Here is a 5,835-nt window from a genome sequence, read left to right as displayed (position 1 = left end):
CTTGAAAACTTACTGAACTCACTTATTGGTTCTGATAATTTTTAGTGTATTCTTTAGGACTTTCTAAGTACAAGGTCATGCCATTTGAAAATAAAGGTAATTTTGCATCTTCCTTTCCAATCTGGATGTCTTTTATTCTTTTTCTTACTTAATTGCCCTGGCTAGAACTTCCAGTACAATGTTCAATAGAACTGGCAAGAATGAACATCCGCATCTTATTCTTGGTCCTAGCAGGAAGCTTTCAATTTCTCACCATTGTATGATGTTAGCTGAGGTTTTATGTAGATGTAGTCTCACTGATTCTTTCATAAATAACCAGTGCCTTATTGTAAAGCTCTGCTATGCTTATTGTGTTTTCTTTCTTATTTTACTTTTAGCCCCGTTTATTTTTTTGTACATTTTCTTTTGAAAAATCTTTACTATCTCTACAGTGCTAGAGAAATGTAGAAGGAAAGGCTTGATTTTCTTTCATTTATTCAGCAAGCATTTATTAAATGCCTACTATGTGTCAACACTGTCCTAGGTTTTGGGGGATACAGCAATGAACAAAATTAAGTCTCTATCCACACTCTAGGGATGAATTTAGACAATAAGTAGTCAAGTCAATTACATGGAGACATAAGTGCTGAGAAGGAAGAAATCAGGGTGTTGTGAGAGGGAGGGCTTCAGGGTCTGCTTTACAGTGAGTGATCAGGGAAGGTCTCTTTGTAGAGGTGACATAATGGCTGGGATCTGAATGACGAGAAAGAGCAAGCCATCAGAAGAACTCAGAGAAGAGTGTCCCAGCAGATGGAACAAGTGCACATGACTTGAGGTGGGAATGAGCCAGGCAAGTGGGTGGGGGGAGGGCAACTAAGAAGGCAGCTCAATGTGGGAGGGAGAAAAGGGGAGAGTGGGGGGTGATGAGGACAAAGCCAGACACTGATCTTGCAGGCAAGGATGTTGGAGAAGCCAACATGTGATGGGAAGCCACCAGAAGGTGTTAAACAGAGGATGCTGTAATCTAATTTAAGTTAGTAAAAAAAAAAAAAATCCCTCTGCTTGATGTATCTGTACATATCTAGATATCAGGCTTTGTGAAGCACAGGGCTATTTGGAGTTTGTCCAGAAATTTGGGATAGTTGGAGGGCCTCTGTTCACCTCTGCAGCATCACCTCACAGAACAGCCCAATAAGCAAAATCATGTCCCTCCTTTCCTCAAAACCTTTCTATGGCTCCCTATTTCTCTGAAAATGAATAGCTTCTTAATGGTCATCAGGGCACTACCAAACCCCCCACTCTACATCAGTCTCTGCCCTTTTTGCTATTGTTCACGCCCTTGCTTACTCCCTTCCAACCATACCAGCTTCCCATCACAGGCCCTTTGTGCTGGCTGTTCCTTTTGTCTAAAATGCTTTTCTTCAGATATCTGCTCAAATACCGCCTTGTCAGAGAGGTCTTTCCAGCCCAACACCATTTCCTCTCTGACCTTGCTTACTACTCTTTCCTTCTTTTGCTTGCTCTACTCCAGCCACATCAGACTTCTTGCTGTTGTTTCTTAAGCTCAGCATACTCATTGGGGGCCTTTCCCACCACCTTTTTTGTTCCAGACATAATGGCTTTCATTTAGGTACAACACCAGTGAAACAAAAACTAGGAGATCAGACGAGAGGAAAGATGAGAAGAGGAAGGTGGCAGGCTGAGCCTAGAATTACTCTCTGAGTTGATTAGTATATGATAGGTGACAGAAGCTTTTGTGGTTTCTTTTATCTGCTATGAATTGCTTATTTTTTTTTATGATCATAAAAGCAGTAGATATTCATAACAGAAATTTTGGAAAGTAAGAAATGTAACAGTTTGGCAGCTTCTTTTTTTTTTTTTTTTGAGATGGAGTCTTGCTCTGCCACCAGGCTAGAATACAGTGGCATGATCTCAGCTCACTGCAACTTCCACCTCCCAGGTTCAAGCAATTCTCCTGCCTCAGCCTCCCGAGCAGCTGGGCTACAGGTGCCCACCACTATGCCTGGCTAATTTTTTGCATTTTTAGTAGCGATAGGTTTTCACCATGTTGGCCAGGAGGTCTTGATCTTTAGACCTTGTGATCCACCCGCCTCGGCCTCCCAAAGTGCTGGGATTACAGGCGTGAGCCATTGCACCCAGTTGGCAGTTTCTTAAGTTAAACATAGAGTTACCAAATGAATAACACAATGATTCCCCTCCTAGTTATCTACCCAAGAAAAATAAAAACTTGTTCACACAAAGACTGGTACACTAACATTTGTAACAGCATTATTCATAATAGATTAAAAGTGGAAACAACCCAAAGTTCTATCAACAGATGAATGGATAAACAAAATGTGGTCTATCCATACAATGGAATGCTATTCAGCTTTAAAAAAGAATGAAGTATTGATACATGCTACAACATGGATGAACCCTGAAAACATTATGCTAAGTGAAGAAAGACAAACACAAAAGGCCACATATTATATGATTCTATTGAAATGAAGTATCCATAATAAAAAAATCCATAGAGATGAGACAGAAAGTTGATCAGTGGTAGCCAGAGAGTAGTGGGAGGGAGGAATGTGGAATGACTGCTAATGGGTATGGAGTTTTTCTTGGAGGTGATGAAAATGTTCTAAAATTGATTGTGGTGACGGTTGCACAATTTTGTGAATATACTAAAACCACTGAATTGTACACTTTAAAAGGGTGAATTTTATGGTATATAAATTATGTATTAATTAAACTATTATTCAAACATAAAAATGTATAAAGATTGGCCAGGTGCAGTGGCTGACGCCTGTAATCCCAGCACTTTGGGAGGCCGAGGTGGGTGGATCACCTGAGGTCAGGAGTTCAAGACCATCCTGGCCAAAAAGGTGAAACCCCACCAAAAATACAAAAAAAAAAGTAGCTGGGCATGGTGGTGCCAGCTACTAAGGAGGCTGAGGCAAGAGAATCACTTGAACCTGAGAGGCGGAGGTTGTAGTGAGCCAAGATTGTGCCACTGCACTCTAGCAGAATACAGAGAGAGACTCACTTTCAAAAAAAAAAAAAAAAGATTTAGATAGATATCACTCAATATCCCACTGCCTCAAAGTAACCCTTGTTCACATTTTGAAGTAGTTTGTATTCCTCTATCTATTGATCTATCTACTGGTAAACAGGTGGAGATATAGATATATAATTTCGAAATGGTGAACATAGTATATATACAGTGTTATCTATTTTACATTTGTTATAATGTGAGTGGTTTATAGACCATTGAATATTTCCCCAAAAAAATGATTATAACGTTTGCTTGTTTCTTGAGTATCAAAGCTCTCTTTCCTCAAGGGTCCTGTACTCTGGTATATTTGGGAGGAAGAAAAGGAGGTTTGTTTCATGTCCACCATTGAGCTGTGCACTGAGCACTGCTCTTCTGTTCCATATGCTTATCCCTGCGAATATCTCCCTTGGCTTCACCCTGTCACTACCTATAAGTCCTGAACTATAGTTCCCTCTGACTTTTTTGCTGCTACCTCTACGTAGCCTCAGTAAGTGGGGGAAAAGGGGATAAGACATACTCCTTTGGAAGCTCTGTCTCTTTATTCAACACAGTTCACCATAAAAGGGTGAATGGGCATATAAGTCTTTACTGAAAATTTGGAGTGATGGAGGGAAGTTACAGTTGCCCCAAGAGTTCACTGATGGAAGCTAGGCCAGAACTGCTCTCCTTGTATTCACAGGCCTGGCAACCCCTGTGAACTATATGTATATGCATAGGCTCAGGCTACTGCCCTTGGGCTTCCTACCTGTGTCCGTGTTGCTATAGACTTCCATGGAAATTGTGGGTTACTGGCATTTCTCAATTATCTCCTAATCTAGGTGGGGGTATGATTGGGAGGCATATACATAGTAGAAAGATAGACTGTTCCTTACACATAGGCTAGTAGCCCCCTCAGGAAAGATTCCATGAGGTTTTGAGCCACATTACATTCATGTTCTAATAGAAGAAACACCATTCTTTTCTGCCTCTATTATAGACAAGGTCAGTAGCTATCATTTTATTACATTCTACCGGCCTATCAACACAGAGAAACAATGCTACCCTGAGGCCATGCTTCCAAGAGAAAGTATTATCTGAGAAAAACTAGCCTAGATCATTGAACCAGAAAAAGTCCTAGATATCCTGGACTCAAGAATCACTGGTCACGTGACTTTGTGAGGCAAATGAGGAGGAACCAGTGAATGAAGATACAGATTGGAGAGGGAAGTAGCCCTAGTTGATAGTAGCTTAGTGGGCAGGTCACAAGAAGAGACTATGCTGCCCGGCCTAAATCCATAACTGGATAACGTTGGAGCTACTGGTAACAGGTAAATGGGGCAGGCTCGGCCATAACCCTGATATCTGAACTGCACATTGAAAAAGGCTGGTGATACCCATGTATTGTATGTATTGGTGGTCTTTGGCATTATTGGGGAATTGGTTCTAATGGGCCCAGCAATTACCTGGTCCAGGCCTGCCCCAGTCCTGGCAGAATTTATTGCAGAACTTCCTAACCTTTCTTATTCATAGCACATATAGAAAATGATAACATTTGTATAGCACAGTGGAATAAACAGAGGAAGGTACTCGTGGTTAGAGGTGACTGATCCAGGCTCCAGCTGCATCAGGTTCTGCCCAGGCACTTTTAAGGCTGAGGGGATTAATATCTGTGTTGCAGCACACAGGTTGGGAAGCTCTGCTTTATTGAAGGGCATCTGCTTCTGGTGGCACCTTGGAGGTCAGAGCTAAGTAATCCAAAGCACAACCACTCCCTGGCCATATGTCTGCTTGACTTTACACATATCTATCTTGAGAACTAGAAACTTATCTCCTGGAGCAATAGAGACCCTGAGCTTCACCTGTGATAATGCTGCCAACATTATCTTTGGGCCAGGCTCACAGCCAAATTGTCCACCCTGCCAAGTAAATTATCATCTACTTGAAAGGTGTTCTCAGAACAGAAGAGGGAAATTCTATTCCTGTATCAGACCTTCAACTTATTCTTAGGTCTTATACTTAGGATGCTCAGCTTTGAAAAGGGAATGTATTCACTCTGATTCAGGATCCCCAGGCTCCACGACTCTATGTATAAACTATGGCAGAAATTCATCAAGTTTTCAAATTCTTCTACTTGAATTTGGCTGTTTTTGTAAAAGAGAAGTGACAAGATTTCAGGTGACGGCAGATCTTCAGTGGTGAAAGGAAATGGTGTTTTGAGAGAGCCCTGGTATTGATGAATCTGGACCTGCTGGCTATCTACATATAGGCTCATTCAAGTTAGAAGGGTGGAAAATGGCATTTCAGAACCACTCAGAGGTAATATGAGGAGCAAATGATCTTTTTTTTTTTTTTTTTTTTTTTTAGATGGAGCCTCACTCTGTTGCCAGGCTGGAGTGCAGTGGCGCGATCTCAGCTCACTGCAACCTCCGCCTCCTGGGTTCAAGCGATTCTTCTGCCTCAGCCTCCCGAGTAGCCGCGACCATAGGTGCGTGCCACCACGCCTGGCTATTTTTTTTTTTTTGTATTTTTTGTATTTTTAGTAGAGACGGGGTTTCACCATGTTGGCCAGGATGGTCTCGATCTCTTTACCTCGTGATTTGCCCACCTTGGCCTCCCAAAGTGCTGGGAGCAAATGATTCTTTTAGGGTATGAATTAACCTTTAGTTTTCTGTCATCTAACAATACGATCTTTTATTCTGGTTGGATTTAGGGCCTTGACTTTATATTAATTTTCTTCCTAAACCTGGCTTTCTTTTCATTAGCTCTTGTTCTGAGTTATGTTGGAATACTGCAGCAGCACCACCTGCAGGTCATACTAAAGA

This window comes from Cebus imitator, unplaced genomic scaffold, assembly GCF_001604975.1.
Source record: "Cebus imitator isolate Cc_AM_T3 unplaced genomic scaffold, Cebus_imitator-1.0 Scaffold582, whole genome shotgun sequence".
Lineage (NCBI taxonomy): Eukaryota > Metazoa > Chordata > Mammalia > Primates > Cebidae > Cebus > Cebus imitator.
Note: the sequence above shows the minus strand (reverse complement) of the source record.